An 18,878-nucleotide genomic window follows, 5' to 3' on the forward strand; every position below is an offset into this window, starting at 1 on the left:
AAATTCTCCACATCCTTGCTACCACTTCTTGGTTTTCTGTGGGTTTTTCTCTTTCAACAACAACAAAATTTTTTATTATAGCCATCCAAGTAGGTGTCAAATATCTCACTGTGGTTTTGATTTGTTACTCATGCCCCAATTTTATCAACCTCACCCACACCCCATGAAAGGGGAATAGTAGAGTATAGCACGTGGTTAAGTGTCCAGGCTTTCTTGTCAGGGTGATCTGGATCAAATCTAGGTTTTGCTATCTTGATGGTCATGCAAATTTGGGCAAGTTTCTTGGGGAAACTTGTTTCTTGACAGAGTCAGTCATGTCTGACTCTTTGCAACTGCATGGACTATAGCCCGAAAGGCTCTTTTGTTCATGGGATTTCTCAGGCAAGAATACTGGACTGGGTTGCCATTTCCTCCTCCAAGGGATATTCCTGACCCATGGATCAAACCCACGTCTCTTGTGTCTCCTGCGTTGGCAGGTAGATTCTTTGCCACTGTGCCACCTGGGAAGCCCCCACACTACACTTAACCTTAGCCAAAAGGCTGAGAACCTCCCTAAATCTCGGCTTTTCCAACCACACCTTACAGATACAGGATCCTTGTACCCATCTTCATTTAGAGAGGATTAAATGAAACAGTGAATATGAAGTGCTTAGTTCAATGCCTGGCACATAGTTCTCAAGAAAGGAGTAACTGTGATTATAAGACTTATTGTTACAAAAATTTCTCCCCCTAGCCTCCCATAGCAATGATCAGTAAAGCAACCAGGGCAAGTGGCAAGAGAGAAGAAGAAAAATGCCTGGGCTATCTATGAATTTATTCCTGGATTCTGAGCATCATCTGAGAGCCATTCTCCCTGTGATAACTGTGGGAGCTCCTCCACCAACTTCAGCAGAGTTGGCCAAATGTAGGAGCATCACAATGTAGAAATTTCACTGCTGATAATTTCCTAACACTTGCAACGTCACAGCCTAACCTCATTTATATGTGGGGTTCTGGGTTTAACACGACAGTCTGACATTTAACTGGACTATATTTTTATTTAACTCAATTCTGCTTGCTAATTTACATTTTGGATATTCTGTGGGCAGAGGTATTACCTCCCCTGAAAGTGATTATGTGTTGTTTCCTAGCACAGGAATTAGCTCACTTTTTGAATCTTGGCCAATGACATAAGAGTTTTTACTGAGCTCAAAAGATTCTCAAGATTAGTTTTACCAGCCTACAGTTAAACAAAATCAGCCTCTTCAGAATTAGTCTACCGAAGACTGTACAGACAGCTTCATATGGGTGTGTCAAGAGGTTGATAATGTTCACATTACTGCATTCTTGTTTGATAAAATAATGATAGGAGGCTAAAGCAATTCTGTTGCTAGCTAGATGCTTATAATGTTTAAGCTAGCCAAAGATGTAATACTCTTTTAGTACAATTTTCACTTGCCTTAAAATACATATCACATTGCTTTATTTATTTTAGCCTTCTAAACTGTTCAAGGCAATAACAAAAGAATCATCTCTTTCAAAAAGCCTTCCCAAACTAAATCAGAGATAACCCCAACAGAGTATCAACACTAACAACTTTAGCAATAATATTTGTTTCATCATATTCTAAACATCTCATTCTAAGCCAGGGCAGAGATTTTGTTTTAATTTGATTGGTTGCAGATCTAAGATTGAATATCTCAAGTGAGTATAGTTTGAGGCTAAACAGCATGAAGGTTCAACTACTCTAAATAAGATAAAATACAATACTTTGAGAAAGAGAAATAGACCCTCAAAACAAGCTTCCTATAAAATATGGTCCTGTCCTGCCAGTACACATATTAGAAGTAATCTCAACCATAGATTATTCACTGTCTGCACTTGTTATTTCCCCAAAGTGAAAGGGAAAGTCGCTCAGTCATGTCCAACCCTTTTCGACCCCATGGACTATACAGTCCATGGAATTCTCCAGTCCAGAATACTGGAGTGGGTAGCCGTTCCCTCCTCCAGGGGATCTTCCCAGCCCAGGGATCGAACTGGGGTCTCCTAAATTGCAGTCAGATTCTTTACCAGCTGAGCTACCAGAGAAGCCCCTATTTCCCCAAAGGTGGATTTTTTCAAGGTTCAGTGTCCCCACCCCTCCCCCAAGCATCTATCCATCCAGCTCAGGGAACAGTCTCTGTTAGGGATAGTCGAGGCTCGTGATGCCAATAGGAGTTCTGACACGTGGGAATGGGTCAACTAAAAAGGAAATGGAAAAGAGAAAGTGATTGGGAAATCAGAGGAAGAAAGCAGAGTGGAGCAAAGAAGGAAGCACATATTGTAAAGAAAAGTGGGATGTCAGCAGCCATCAAATATGCTGGCTTTTCCTGCCTCTTCATGCTTTCTCTGTGTGATAGCCAGGTCTCTGTGAGTGACCCGTAGATCTGTGCCTCCAACTTCAGACCACCTCCAACACTGTAGCGCCCAGGACAAGAGGGCAAATAAAGGCCTGCATTGCATATGTCCAGATACTCAGAAGAGACACATCAAGCTAAACACACTGTTGCATAAAATCTGTTCTGTCCAGGGCAGGGCCCACAGATCCAACAGACACAATGAACACACAGTGCCTTGGTGGCTGGAGTTCTGGCGCTTCATGCTGGCGTAGGGAAAGCATAATGGTCCCAATGGCCCTACCGCCCTCGGAGATAATACTGTCTGGCCCCAGGTAAACACATCCCCACAGCTCTTCTCTCCATCCTGAAACCCAAGGTGACACAGTCTCTGTGCTGTGCTGCTCTCCAGCAGAGCAGCCCCACCTTGGGGAGTGTGAGCCACTGAGGTACAAGGACTGGGAAAGGCAAATCAATTAGTCAAATCCTCCTCAGAGACCTACGCTGCAACACACTCTTGAATAATAACAGATTATGCAAGAATACTTTGTGAAATAAAAAGCAGAGACATCACTTTGCTGACAAAGCTATCCATCTAGTCAAAGCTATCGTTTTTCCAGTAGTTATATACATATGTGAGAGTTGAACTAGAAAGAAGGCTGAGCACCAAAGAATTGATGCTTTCAAACTGTGGTGCTGGAGAAGACTTTTGAGAGCTTCTTGTACAGCAAGGAGATCAAACCAGTTGATCTGGAAGGAAATCAACCCTGAATATTCATTGGAAAGACTGATGCTGAAGCTGAAACTCAGATACGTTGTCCACCTGATGCAAAGAGCCAACTCATTGGAAAAGACCCTGATGCTGGAAAAGATTGAAGGCAGGAGAAGGGGATGACAGAGGATGAGACGGTTGGATGGCATCACCAATTCAATGGACATGAGTTTGAGCAAACTCCAGGAGATGGTGAAGGATAGAGAAGTCTGGCATGCTGCAGTCCATGGGGTCACAAAGAGTCAGACACAACTTAGTGACTGAACAACAACAACAAATAACTTCCCAGAAGTCCCAAGTATCTATGATCTTGACACGATTTATGTTCCCATTTGTGGTTCTCAAATTCCTTGTGAATTACCATGGAATTCAAAATAATTGCACAAGGGACTTCCCTGGTGGTCCAGTGGCTAAGACTCGATGCTCCAAAAGCAGGGGTTGTTGCTGCTGTTCATCGTTGAGTCACTAAGTCATGTCTGACTCTTTGAAACCCATGAACTGCAGCATGCCAGGCTTCCCTGTCCTTCACTATCTCCTGGGGTTTGCTCAAACTCATGTTCACTGAGTCAGTGATGCTATCTAACCATCTCATCCTCGGCCACAATGCAGGGGGCCTGGGTTCAATCCCTGGCCAGGGAACTAGATCCAGCATGCTGCAACCAAGACCTGGGCAGCCAAATTAATTAATTAACTTAAAATTTTTTAAAGAAAGAAATGTATTTTAAAAAGTAGTTGCACAAGAAATCTGAAGAAGGCTTTGCAATATCATATCACTCAAATCTCCATCTATGTAGTAAGTAGCATGAGAACTGTAATATTGGTTCCTTACAGGAATATACTAGGACACTGAATCTCAGAATGGCAGACGTTTTTACTTTTTATAAAAGTATTTAATAAAATTTAATTGAATTTCACAAAGTAAAAAGGTTAGATATATTTAAACAATTTTAGATATTTGACTTTTAACAAGTATCCTGTTTTAATAGATAATTTTGAAACTTTTAGAAGAAAAATGACTTAAAAAATTTTACTTATGTATTTACTGTTGGCTGGTCTTCATTGCTCTGCTTGGGCTTTATCTAACTCCTGCCAGCAGTGGCTATTCTTCATTGCAGTGTTCAGGCTTATCTTTGTGATGGATTTTCATGTTGCAGAGCACAGGCTCTAGGGTGCACAGGCTTCAGTAGTTTTGGCTTCTGGGCTCTAGAGCGAGGGTTTAGTAGCTATGGAGCACAGACATATTTGTTCCACCAATGTGAGATCTTACTGGACCAGGGATTGAACCCAGGTCCCCTGCATTTGTAGGCAGACTCCCATCCACTGTGCCACCAGGGAAGTCCAAAAAAGAACTTTAAAACAAACGTGAAAAAAAATTTAACTTAAAAATTCTTCATACTCACATATATATTTTACATTACACACATACGTTATAATTCAAGTGCAATTATATTGCATTTTTTAATCCTTTAAGTCAAGGTGCTGTCATCAAAACACAAAATCTCAACTATAACAAATGAAAATGAAGGCAAGAAAAATAAATTTTATGCACCAAGTATATACTAATTTATGAATTATATGTCTTTATGGCCCATTCAAACATTTCCAGGCCATCAAAGAACACTGGTATCCATAGAAATAAAACCCAGTCATCTTTGATATTTTCCCCACTTTTGTCACATAAAAGCAATACCTTTTTTATTTTGTTAAGTCTGAAGATTTCTCTGTTGAAGTAGGAAAACAGAACACATTTAACACTGGCTGGACCTGCCACCTTTAAATGATGTAGGGTGTGTGAGCTCTATTTCTACACTTGCTTAAGGTGCACAAGTAATAGTGAAAGTGTTGAGATGCATGTAGTAGGCAGTTAAGAAACCTTTATTGAATGAGTGAGTGAGTGAATGAATGAGGGAATGAGGGAATGAATGAATTACTCCAGTCTCAGAGCCTGCCTATTTCTTCATGACCTAAAATTCTACTTCTCTCTCTCTTCCTCGGGAAATTGTGCTCATCTATAAACCCCAACTGAAGCTGTACAGTTTTCTTTTCCCACAATTGCTTTTCTGCAAATGGCTCACATTTCCTGAGGGTTTACTACCTGCAAGGCAGTTTTATATTTACATAGTTCCTTCAGTTATACTTCACAATAGCCTTCATCCTAAGGGCACCAAGAAAGCTAGGTAGACCGCCCAATGTCCCCTCGCTGCAAAGGAGCTGAAAAAGGGGTCAAACTCAGCTGTCTGACTCCAGAGCCCATGCTCTTACCAAAGACTTAACCTTTCATCTTGTAGCCCCAATGCTTGCAGGACTCCACAGAATAATGCTCTTGAGTTTGTAAATATAATACAAAGGATTTCAAAGGAGACCAATCGTATCGAAATATACTACCAAATATTTAAAACCGATTTGTGATATAATACATGGGCTTCTTCATGATCACATTACTGTCATAATTTCAGATTCACCATGAGCATAAGTGGTATTTGGGGATATCAGCAAGAACCTTAATGTGATATGGAAATAACTAATTTCTTTCAGTGAAATACCACAGGACTGTTTCTTTGGCTATGCTTCGTGAAATTTTAAATTCAAAATTGAAGGCTAAGTTTCCATTAGAGATTAGTGAAAATGAAAGATGTGATTTTCCTCATCCAAATCCACAGACCCCTGAACTTTATCTGTGCCCCTTGGGCAAGTGAGGACCCACAACCAAGCATCACAACTCCCGTACCAAATCTCTTTGCTACCTTTCATGCATGCTAAGATAAATGTCTTGTTTTGAGGCAGGTACACAAAGCTCAAATAGGTTTCCGTTCAGTCGCTCAGTCATGTCCGACTCTTTGCGACCCCATGAACTGCAGCACGCCAGGCCTCCCTGTCCATCACCAACTCCCGGAGTTCACCCAAACCCATGTCCATTGAGTCAGTGATGCCATCCAACCATCTCATCCTCTGTCATCCCCTTCTCCTTCTGCCCTCAATCTTTAGCTCTAGGAATTTGCTTGTTCTCCAAGAAGAGCTACCTTCACTTTATTTTTTTCAAATTCTTACATGATATCCTATCACTGTACCTTAAGGCAAAAACTCTACCTATACATTCTATCCCTCACCTTCACTAAGATGGTACATCTTCATGGTATATCATTTTCTCTGTTCCTCTCTTGTGAGCCTATCAGCATTGAATTTAAACAGATTTCAACTATTGATAAATAAATGTTTTGTAATTTCCAAGTGTGCAGTGGTGAAGAATCCACCTGCCAATAAAGGAGACATAGGAGACCTGGGTTCAGTCTCTGGGTTGGGATGATCCCTTGGAGAAGGAAATGGCAACCGACTCCAGAATTCTTGCCTGGAAAATTTCACAGACAGAGGAGCCTGGTGGGCTGTAGTCCTTGGGGGGGCAAATAGTTGGACATGACTGAGCACACATGCACAGTCTTAATAATGGCAAATAGAGGTTGCTTCTTGCATTGCAGATGGGTTGTGTTTCAGCACATTAAATACTTTATGTAGCCTCTTACCAATCGTAGGAGGTAAGAATTATTGTTACTGTCCTAATGGGAAAGAAACAGAAGCTGAGAGAAGTTCAGGTAACAGCCAAGTGTTAATAGTAGTATTACTCTAAGCCAATGGTCTAGCTTTTTCTCTATTTACTCCTTTAATCCTCACAAGAACCTTTGAAGTTATCCCTGTTTTGCAAATAAGGACCCCAAAACATGAAGGATAAGTAATTGGTTCAGGATCACTTAGCTAGCATGGGGCAGAACTGAGATGGAACCCAGACAGGTCACATGCAGAGCCAATATTTTTCCACCACACACACACATTGCCACATTTAAGGAACAGAGAAGTCAGGGTTAGAACACAGTCTCGTTCCAACGCTACCTTAACCTTTGACTACCTGTTGTGACTAACTCAGAGCTACATCAGAGCTACATGTAATGGAGCTGCTCATTTCTGTGAATGAATAAAAAGATATGTTGACTCAGCAACCAAGACTGAGACTGTCAACTCGGTGGTTTGCAAGCTGAGTTGAAAACCACACTCGATCTCATCTACGTGAATGATCGCCAAGAAACTGACTTTGAGAAAAAGAGCCGCATCAATAGCCCATAGTAGCCACTTTTTGTAGGGAGCCAAACTAACCAAAATAATACTAAAATTAAAAAAAAAATTAAGTTAAGAGCTTGTTACCAAAAACTATTAAGTAAGCAAGGGTTCTGTATCTTTTAATTCTGCTGGAGAGAGAGAGTTGCTATGAACCACGAAGGCCTGGGCTGCAAATGAAGACTGTTGCCACAGCAATATCACTCCAACAAGCAACACATCCTTGAAGTTTATGACTTCAAAGCCAAAGGCCAAGTTCTGCTTACAAGGTATTGGCTTCCTGCCCCTAGCATTCACTTTAGCCCGTGGGAAGGTAGAGGTTTTTAAATGTATCTGATTATTTCATAAACTCAACTTTTTTTGACAAATATTCAAGTATTGTTCTTGCAAATGAAAAGCAGGACAACATTAGGAGATAGTTTTTGTTTCCTTCCAAACTTTTTTTAAAAATAATTTTTATTGGACTATAGTTGATTTAAAATGTTGTGTTAGTTTTTGCTGTACAGCAAGGTGAATCAGTTATACATACACATACTCACTCTTTTTTATCTTTTACTTATTTTTTGGCTGGGCCACATACCATGTGGGATCATAGTCCCCAGACCAGAGATCGAAATGCTTAGTTCCCAGACGAGGGATCCAATGCCTAGAATTGGAAGCATGGAGTTTTAACCACTGGACAACCAGGGAAGTCCCCTATCCATTTTTTAAAAATTTCTTTCCTATATAAGTCATTACACAGTAACAAGAAGAGTTCCCTGCGCTATACGGTAGCCATTGTTTATCTATTTTACATACAGTAGTGTGTGTATGCCAATCCCAGTCTCCCAATGTATCCCTCCCCTCTTTTCCCCTCAGTAATCATAAATTTGTTTTCTACATCTGTGACTCTAGTTCTTTTTTGTAAATATGTTCATTTCTACCCTTTCTTTTAGAGTCCACATATAAGCAGTATCATTCGATATTTATCTTTTTCTGATTTACGTCATGCATTATGACAATCTCTAGTTCCATCCATGTTGCTGCAGATGACATTATTTCATTCTTTTTTATGACTAACATTTCCTGGTGGTCCAGTGGTTAGGACTCTATGCTTTCACTGCCAAGGGCAAGTCAGTCCCTGGTCAGGGAACTAAGATCCTACTTGCCTTGCAGCACAGCCAATAAAATAAATCAATAAAAGCAAAAGTGCATTCCGTCTGAACTTTCAAAAAATGATCAGTATTATCTATCAAATAATTCCATGCAATGGAGTGGTATCAATCCATTTCTTCCTCCAGGAAATCTGCCTCCTCATCTTCTGGATTTCCATTCTAATGAAAAATCACTGCAAAAAACACTGGTTTTCATTAAGATTTTTTTTCAGTGAAATGTCACCACATTGAATAAGAGTTCCAACGTATTTGTGTGCAGGTTGTGAATACTCTATACATACGTATTGGGTCTATCCCACCAAAGCAATCTCCATGTTTCCTTGGAGAAATGACAGTAACAACTGTCATTATTCTCCATCCCTTATTGATTCAATAAATTCAATCCAACAAGCATTTCTTGAATGCCTAATGCAAGTGTGTCATGATCTGACCCCCAATCTTCTCCTGCTTTGCGTCCCACCATTTCCCTTTGGCCTGACTCCTTTGCTGTTCTTTAACATACTAAACATATCTCTGCCTCAGGGCCTTGACTTTGCTGCTCTCTCAACTAAAATCTCTTCCTCCCTCTTTTGTAGGTTTCCCCAGGTTTCCTCCTCAAAAATTAAAAGCCTTCCTCTGACCACTCTCTCTCCATCTCCTTTGCACCTAGAGTACAGGTGGGCACATGACAGGCCCTCAGTAAGTGTTTCTTGAATGGGTTCTGCTGTTCTGTGTTCAGTTCAGTTCAATTGCTCAGTCGTGTCCAACTCTTTGTGACCCCATGGACTTCAGCACACCAGGCTGCCCTCTCCAGCACCATCTCCTGGAGCTTGCTCAAACTCATGTCCATCAAGTCGGTGATGACATCCAACTGTCTCATCCTCTGTCGTCCCATTCTGCTTCTGCCTTCAATCTTTCCCAGCATCAGGGTCTTTTCTAATGGGTCAGTTCTTCTCATCAGGTGGCTGAAGTATTGGAGCTTTAGTTTCAGCATCAGTCCTTCCAATGAATATTCAGGGATTGAGTATTCAGGATTGACCGGTTTGATCTCCTTGCAGTCCAAGGGAATCTCCAACACCACAGTTGAAAAGCATTAATTCTTTGGTGCTCAGCTTTCTTTATGGTCCAACTCTCACATCCATACATTACTACTGGAAAAACCATGACTTTGACTAGATGGACCTTTGTTAGCAAAATAATGTCTCTGCTTCTTAATATGCTGTCTAGGTTAGTCATAGCTTTTGTCCCAAGGAGCAAGTATTTTTTAATTTTATGGCTGCAGTCACCATATGCAGTGATTTATAAAGTCCGTCACTGTTTCCATTGTTTCCCCATTTATTTTCTGTGAAGTGATGGGGATGAATGCCATGATCTTCATTTTCTGAATGTTGAGTTCTAAGACAGCTTTTTCACTCTCTTTCACTTTCATCAAGAGGCTCTTCAGTTCTTCTTTGCTTTCTGCCATAGGGTGGTGCCATCTGTGTTGAGGTGATTGATACTTCTCCCAGCAATCTTGATTCCAGCTTGTGCTTCATCTAGCCTGGCATTTCACATGATGTACTCTGCATTTAAGTTCAATAAGCAGGGTGACAATATACAGCCTTGATGTACTCCTTTCCCAATTTGGAACCAGACCATTGTTCCATGTCCAGTTCTAACTGTTGCTTCTTGACCTGCATACAGATTTCTCAGGAGGCAGGTAAAGTGGTCTGGTATTCCCATGTCTTGAAGAATTTTCCACAATTCGTTGTGATCCGCACAGTCAAAGGCTTTGGCATAGTCAAGAAAGCAGAAATAGATGTTTTTCTGGAATTCTCTTGCCTTTTCTATGATCCAGTGGATGTTGGCAATTTGATCTCTGGTTCCTCTGCCTTTTCTAAATCCAACCTGAACATCTGGAGGTTCTCAGTTCATGTACTGTTGAAGCCTGACTTGAAGAATTTTGAACATTACTTTGCTAGCGTGTGAGATGACCACAATTGGGTGGTAGTTTGAACATTCTTTGGCATTTCCTTTATTTGGGATTGGAATGAAAACTGACCTTTTCCAGTCCTGTGGCCACAGCTGAGTTTTCCAAATTTGCTGGCATATAGAGTGCAGCACTTTAACAGCATCATCTTTTAGGACTTGAAATAGCTCAACTGGAATTCCATCACCTCCACTAGCTTTGTTTGTAGTGATGCTTCCTAAGGCCCACTTGACTTCAGACTCAAGGATGTCTGGCTCTATTAATGATCACACCATTGTGGTTATCTGAGTCATTAAGGTCTTTTTTGTATAGTTCTTATGTGTATTCTTGCCACCTCTTCTTAATATCTTCTGCTTCTGTTAGGTCCATACTGTTTCTGTCCTTTATTGTGCCCATCTTTGCATGAAATGTTCCCTTGATATCTTTAATTTTCTTGAAGAGATCTCTAGTCTTTCCCATTCTATTGTTTTCCTCTATTTTTGTGCACTGATCACTGAGGAAGGCTTTCTTATCTCTCCTTGCTATTATTTGGAACTCTGCATTCAGATGCGTATATCTTTCCTTTTCTCCTTTGCCTTTAACTTCTCTTCTTTTCTCAGCTATTTGTAAGGCCTCCTCAGACAACTATTTTGCTTTTTTGCATTTTTTTTCCCTTTGGGAATGGTCTTGATCACTGCCTCCTGTACAATGTCCATATGAACCTCCATCCATAGTTCTTCAGGCACTCTATCAGATCTAATCCCTTGAATCTATTTGTCGCTTCCACCTTATAATTGTAAGGGATTTGATTTAGGTCTGTTCTGTGAGGCATAGATAGAAAAGGCACCATCCCAAAGTGGTCACAATGTAGAGAGGAAGGAAGAAGCTTATACATGTAATTTTTTTAAGGCTGCACAGCCTTATAAATTCTATATTAGGAGGACAAAATAATATGCAAATATAGTTTCCTGGAGGGATTGGCAATGCAATTGGGTTTTGCATTGAAATTACGGTACATACTTTCAGAAGGGCATTCCAGTTACAGGGAACTGCTATGTGGAAGCGTGAAGAAGCCAAATACAGAATGTATTCAAGGAACGGAAAAAATAAGTGAGGGAGAGTAAGAGGTCAGAATATGGAAGATCAGGCAGAAACAAGTTTTGAAGCACAGTGTGGAGGGATCCCACTGTCCTCCACAACTCTTCTATGGATTTTAATCCCCTATACAGCTGCACACTGCCAAAGTCAGCACATCCACAGACCCATGCAGACATGCAAAAGTCTCCAAAATATTTTGTTCTCACCCGGGTGCAGTCATAGTTTAACAATCTTCAGAGTAAATGGGCCTCAAGAAAAGAAGGGGATACAAGATGCAGTCAACCCGTAGGAAGTCAGGAAGGTTCTGCTAGTTTCAAATGTGTTGCTGGGTGAAAGCTGATTGCCTTGCCTATTGAGAGAAAGACTGGCATGGCTCCTGGATTATCTGAAGACATTACTGAAGCAGAATTAAAGGACTACCACAGGGAATAACAAGAAGGGATTCAACATTTCAATTCCTTTGAGCTTATAGAGACCTAGGGCATCGCCAAGCTATGGACAGGTGCTGTGCAGAGCTAAGTTGCTTCAGTCGGATCTCGGCATGATTACTGGAATGGATTGCCATGCCCTCCTCCAGGGGATCTTCCAGACCCAAGGGTGGAAGCCCAGTCTTTTACATCTCCTGCATTGACAGGCATGTTCTTTACCACTAGTGCCAACTGAGAAGCCCAATGGACAAACGTTACTCTTCACATTTTACAAATGAAAAGGGTTTTTTAAACTTAAGATAACCCATGTTGAAACCATTATCAGATCTTACTCTACTTCCAGAAATAAGATGCCAATTGAGGAGAGCATGGTAGCAACTATTTTGCCAGGAAAAATGAGAAAAAACGTAGTCTTGCTTTTCACAAGGCTCTGCAGGTTTTCCAATAAGCTATCAATGAGGTGAATCCACTGGATGCTGCAGAGCCTGGGTTTTGATTCCTCAACACAACACGACTCAGAGACCGGGGACAGGGTCAGTGTTGTCGTTCCCTCGCGCACCCACTGGCCTCGGCCACGAAAGTCCATCTGAGACCATGAGGTGGGGAGCGTCGATTTCCTGCCTCCCCCTCGCAGGCCGCAACTTTCCCCGGAAGTCCGCAGAGTTGCTAAGGGGCAGCGATCCCACGGGTGCGGTGACCCCGATGTGACCGGTCGTGTCCTTCAGACACTTCTCGCCGCCCACAAGGAAGTGGCCCTGAGAGCGCAGCTAACACAGCCGCTCCACGCTGCGGGAAACAGGGCCAGAGACGCCCGCCCGAGCTGAGAACGCGTGCCGCCCCGCCCCCTCACGCCCCACCCACGGCGGCGCTGCTCGACCAATCCAAGCGCCGCGCGTCCGGGTCGACGGACGTGGGTCTGACGTCACTGCGGGTCGGCAGGCCGGTTTCCGGCGCCCGGCGGCCCGTGGGAGTTGTGCTAAGTGGCCCACGCTTGGGGGGGCTTTTCACACGGGGTGGGAGTAGAAGCGAAGCCATCCTCGGGCTCCTCGCAGACCTCGGTGTCAGAATTTCCCCCCTTGCGCCAGCGCTGCCTCAAATGTCAGGGCTCGCCCACTCTTCTCCGGTCTCGCCAGCCTAACCTTTTGGGGGCTCTCAGGGGAATTCGCCATTTCTGCTGGACCTGTCTGGGGAGTGCCCTGAACCCAGCCTTTACTGGATGTTGAAAAATACATTTATTTAATGCCACAAATGGCCTCTTTATGTCCAGTAACTGCAGTTAGCACCCCCATCCCTGTAAGGTAGCTCCACCACCTTTCGGTGAATAGAAAACAGGTTAGGTTAGTATAGGGTAGTATTACCCATTCACCCTCTGGTGAAATGAATTTGACATAGGAAATGAGGTTAGAATAGGAATAAGAAATTGGTTGAAATCACATCGTAAACTGCAGTATTGTACACATGTATCAGTCCTGAATATTCGTTGCAAAGACTGATGCTAAAGCTGAAGCTTCAATACTTTGGCCACCTGGTGCGAAGAAATGACTCACTGGGAAAGACCCTGATGCTGGGAAAGGCAGGAGGAGAAGGGGACGACAGAGGATAAGTTGGTTGGATGGCATCACAGTTTGAGCAAGTCCAGGAGTTTGGCTCAGGGCAGCCTGGTATGCTGCAGTCCATAGGGTCGCAAAGAGTCCGACACGACTGAGCGATTGAACTGAACTTAAATTATTTAAATCTGTAGCCATTGTCAAAGAAAGGAAAGAACGTACTATAGGGTGAAATTAAGATGATATTTGCAGGTGTTCATTGAACACCTGCTATGTGCCAGGGGCTGCAAGAGATGCTAGGGATTCAGCGATGACCAAGACAGGAAGGTCCTATCATGGAATTCACAGGGTTAAGGGGAGACAGATAATAAGTAAACAAAAGACAGAAAATGCTGGAATAAGTGCTATCAATGAAATAGAAGGATATATTCATAGAAAATTAGTTTTATTAAGATGAGATGCAACATATAAGTGGCTCATGAAAAAAAAAAGAATAAACCTGGCAGCAGTTTCTTTTCTATTTATTGTGATCAGGCTAATTCTAAGAAGTTGCTTTTTAGAGTCAGGATCAGAAGGACCATGGCTGGCTGCTGAGAATGTAAGGGAGGCAAAACCTTTACCTTCTTAACGTCTCTGGCTGGACCTGGGAATTAAATTGGCATAAGACTTAGGAGAAAAAGCATACAAATTAGTATAAGCTTTACCATGATCTGGGAGACTTCCTAAGGAATTGAGGACTCAAAGAAGAGGCAAAAAACCTAAGTGCATATACACTGGATTGAGCTGAAAGTGGGAATTGTGGGAAGTCAATCAGAGGAAGAAAGGAAAATCAGAGGAAGATGGCAATTATTTTAAGAGTCTTTCTGTGCAAATTGGTAGACTGAACTCCCTCTCTAGTATTATGCATGTTTCTTTCTTTTTGGTGTAGGGAGGGCACTTACTACAGAAGAGTAGCATCTGCCTTGGGAAAAAAGAAAAACGGTAGTGTGCCTCTCTTGCGCCTATTGTTTTTCATGTCCCTTTAACTCAAAATAATTGATATCTTGAAATGGCATATTTGAAAGTGGCACATCCTACTGTCCTTCACTCACATTATCAACACCATTTCTCTATTGTTGGGTTATGAGCTCCACAAAGCAGATCAGTTCATTTCAGTTCAGTCGCTCAGTCGTGTCTGACTCTTTGCGACCCCATGAATCGCAGCACGCCAGGCCTCCCTGTCCATCACCAACTCCCGGAGTTCGCTCAGACTCATGGCCATCGAGTCAGTCATGCCATCCAACCATCTCATCCTCTGTCGTCCCCTTCTCCTCCTGCCCTCAATCCCTCCAGCATCAGAGTCTTTTCCAATGAGTCAACTCTTCACATGAGGTGGCCAAAGTACTGGAGTTTCGGCTTTAGCATCGTTCCTTCCAAAGAAATCCCAGGGCTGATCTCCTTCAGAATGGACTGGTTGGATCTCCTTGCAGTCCAAGGGACTCTCAAGAGTCTTCTCCAACACCACAGTTCAAAAGCATCAATTCTTTGTGCTCAGCTTTCTTCACAGTCCAACTCTCACATCCATACATGACCACTGGAAAAACCATAGCCTTGACTAGACGGACCTTTGTTGGCAAAGCAATGTCTGCTTTTTAATATGCTATCTAGGTTGGTCATAACTTTCCTTCCAAGGAGTAAGCATCTTTTAATTTCATGGCTGCAATCACCATCTGCAGTGGTTTTGGAGCCCCCCAAAATAAAGCAGATCAGTATCTCTTAAATACATGTTGTAACAGCTGCAAGAAACTGACAATTTTAAGCTCCTTGAAAACAGGGAGAGTGTTTTAGTTTCTACTTGCCCCAAGGCCTAAAGACTTGTCAAAGTTGAAAAATGTAGTGGATAGGATGACATTATTGTTTTACCTGGAAACAAGGGACTGAACTAGGGGGTGTCTTCATTTCTCATACTAGAGCAAGGTTTTTAGGGGAAATGGTTTAATTTTTTGGCTTTGTTTTGTAAATGTGTAATGAGAAATAAGTATGAACTATAAGGTTGAAGGGTGTCAAGTTGCTGATTTATTAATAAGTAATATTGATAGACTCTATGGTGATTATAGTGTGAAATCTGACATCAGAACATCTGAATTTGACAAAGACTCTGCAGGACTTTATATAGTCATTTCATCCGTCTGGACCTCAACCTCAGCATCTCATACCCGCCAGGAAGTCAATATACAATGTCTAAAACCAACATGTAAGAAATAACAGTATTAGTATATTGTTTTAAAATATCACCAGAAGAAATCATTTAAAAAGTTGAAGAGAGGAGGGCTGGAGAGCAGGGCTGAGGGATATGAAGAATGGGGTCAGGAAGCTGTTTTTTCATGATGAGTCTTTGCAGGCAGTATTAGTGGGCTGTGTAACAAAACCTGGGTATTGCTTTCTGTTCCCTGGGGAAAAGGTCTTCCTTATGACAAGGCGAAAGTACAAGCAAGCAAGCCTCATAATCACGTTACTGCTTTACAAGGCTTTGATCAGTTCATGTCTGTTAACATTCCATTAGCCAAATGGAATGGTAGCAAGGACAAGCCCAAAGTCAAGGGGCTGTAGATGAAGAGGAAAAAGAAAATATTTCTGAAAAATTATCCAATCTACCCTAAGAAGCATTTGAGTTTTGAAAACTGTATGCAGTGTATTCATTTGGTGAAAATTCCCACGAAGGTCCATTTCAGATCATAATGGTGATGTAGCTAGGAGTGGTAACTCAAATTCTCTCTCTCTCTTTTACTAAGCGTCATCTTGCCATTTTAATTCTGTCACGGCTGTCTCATGCTGCAGCAGGCCACCAGCATGGTTGTCTCTTTACATGTTTGCTGTGGACACTGGAGCAAAACAGCTTGTTTTCTCTTAGTTTTCCTTTCATCTACCTAAATCCTTCCTTTGTTCTTGAAGCACCTCCTGACCACTTGCCTCTTCTCCCTCTCTGTCCTATTTCCCACACTACTTCAAAATTAAAAGGGGGCAATATTTGCCTCCCTCCTTTGCAAATAGCCAAACGTGACATCATTCAAGAACTCCCCAAACCTTTTCTTCTTAAAATGCAACATGATTGAAGACACTTAAATTTTTTGCATGCATGCATAAAATAGTGTTGCATTAATAATCTATTTACAATTTTTAAAAAAATAGAAACCACTCTCACCACCATTGTAAGGGTCACATGAAATGTATGGAAGTGTTTTGTAAACAAAAACAGCCTGTTGTTTCTTAAGAAGATACATGTTTTTAATATTAATTTAATTTTTAATATTAATATTCAATTTAAATTGAAACGAAAAACACTGACATTTAAAAATCCTTTTTGACCTCATATTACTGGTGAGAATGCTAAGTGCTTCAACTTATATGGAGTCAATCAAATGTACTTCCCACTTCTGGAAACTTACCCTCCAGTTATACACAAGTAGGACCTAAGAATATGATTGAATATGATCATTCAATGCAGTGCTTTTGACAGAAGACAATTGGAAATAACCTAAGTGTTGACAGTAGGACACCAGTAAATAAGGGCTTCCTATGTGGCTCAGAGGTAAAGAATCCACCTGATAATGCAGTAGACTCCAGAGGTGTGGATTCGATCCTTGGGAAGATCCTCTGGAGAAGGAAATAGCAACCCACTCCCATATTCTTGCCTGGGAAATCCAATGGATAGAAGAGCCTGGGCAGTTACAGTCCATGGGGTCGTAAAGAGTCAGCCACAAATGAGCATGCACACGGCAGTAAATAAGATATGGAACATGCCCACCCGCAGTGGCATACTATTTTGTTCAGGAGAAAAATAAAATGAGGAACTTCTTTTTGATATGGAAAATCTTCAAGGTATTCTTAACATGGTAGTGGCAGCAGGAAGGGAAGTGTATAACAAAATAGTCTGCTACATTTCTATGAGAAAGGAAAACAATAGTATTTGTATTTGCTTGTGAATGCATAAAGAAATACTGGACGTATGCCCAAGAAACTAAGAACGTTGCTACCTAGAAGATAACAACCTTACCTTCTAGGTAACGTTGAAGGTGGGAATGGAATTGGATGGGGACCCAGAAGGTGGGTTACCTAGAAGGTGGGAATGGAATTGGATGGAGACCCAGCTAGGAGTCATCTGTTCTATGGAATCATTATCATTTGGGGTTTTGAAACTAGTAAAAGTATCACTAATCAAAGACTTCTAAAAACATAATTTGAGATTGTTGACCTTAAAAAAATAAGACATTCAGAGGGCTGAATTTACTTGGGAATAGCAGAGAAATTGCCAACTCAGGACAAGCCCAACTAACTATGGTGAACCATAGGCAAGTTTAGGAAGCCAAGGGAAAGTCAACATTTATTAGATTTTAGAATGAAATTGGGGAGGGCTGTAGTGGTTTTTTTTCATTGGCTGCAATTATGGGCAGCTTGTTGCTGTGTCAAAAGGAAATTTTCTTTCTTTCCCCGAGCCTGTGAGGTGCAGTGAGTGATATGTGTATTAGACCCTCCCTTCATGGTTTCCCCACTCCACTCTGATTTAGATTTCCTTTGTGCATTTTCACAAGATTATAATTTCAATAAATTAATTAATCAAGCATGGACATACATCAATTTATTGCATTTACTTGTGCTTCACAGACATTTCGTTTTTTACAAATGGAACGTTTGTGGCAACCCTGCATCAAGCAAACCTACCAATGCCGTTTTCCCAACGGCATTTGCTCCCTTTGTGTCTCTGTGGTGCGCTTTGTTAATTCTCCCAGAACTGTAAGTGGAGCCTGAAGATGACTCAGTTGCTGTAATATCGTGATAAAACTTTATCTTCAGATGAGATGAGATGTAACTTTTTACGGATGAGCAAAGTAAGTGGTTTCTTGAGTGGGAATATACTTCTGGTGAAGACACTGTGAAATTGAAATGACAAGGGATTTATAAAATGACAAACTTAGCTGACAAAGCAGTAGCGGGGTTTGAGAGAATTCCGATTTTAAAAAAGCTTTGCCGTGGGCAAAATTTTACCAAATAGTATTGCGTGATAGAATGACTCCTTCTATCCCTGCATTCCTTCTAAGGGGAGTGCAGAGAAAAAGAGTGCGAGCCGGGCATTCAGGCAAGAAAAGAGAAATTTATTAGAGGGAAATGAGAGGGAGACTGGCCCTTAAGGAGAACTATTGTCCTCCCTTTCTGGTGAGGTCTTTCTTATATCCCACCAATGAAAAATTTTCTGAAGGGATGGTTAATTTTTAGCCTGTAGTTAAGTCCTGTGGTCATGTAGCTGGAGGTCTGGAATCTGGTGGTCTCGCAGCTTTGAGAAGATAGGCGCCAGTGACAAACCAGAATGTTATTTGGGCAATTTGGTCAGTCTCAATGATCACTGTGATTTTATTCTTTGTTTGCCAGGTCAACATGATCAGCCACGTTAACAATGAGACCCCCCACCCCCCCCAGCAATGTGGGCCTTATCACTTCAGGAAAGAGCCAATTGATCCAA

This window comes from Bos grunniens, chromosome 16 (genome assembly GCF_055505025.1).
Source record: "Bos grunniens cultivar Pamir isolate PY7600 chromosome 16, Bosgru_T2T1.0, whole genome shotgun sequence".
NCBI lineage: Eukaryota > Metazoa > Chordata > Mammalia > Artiodactyla > Bovidae > Bos > Bos grunniens.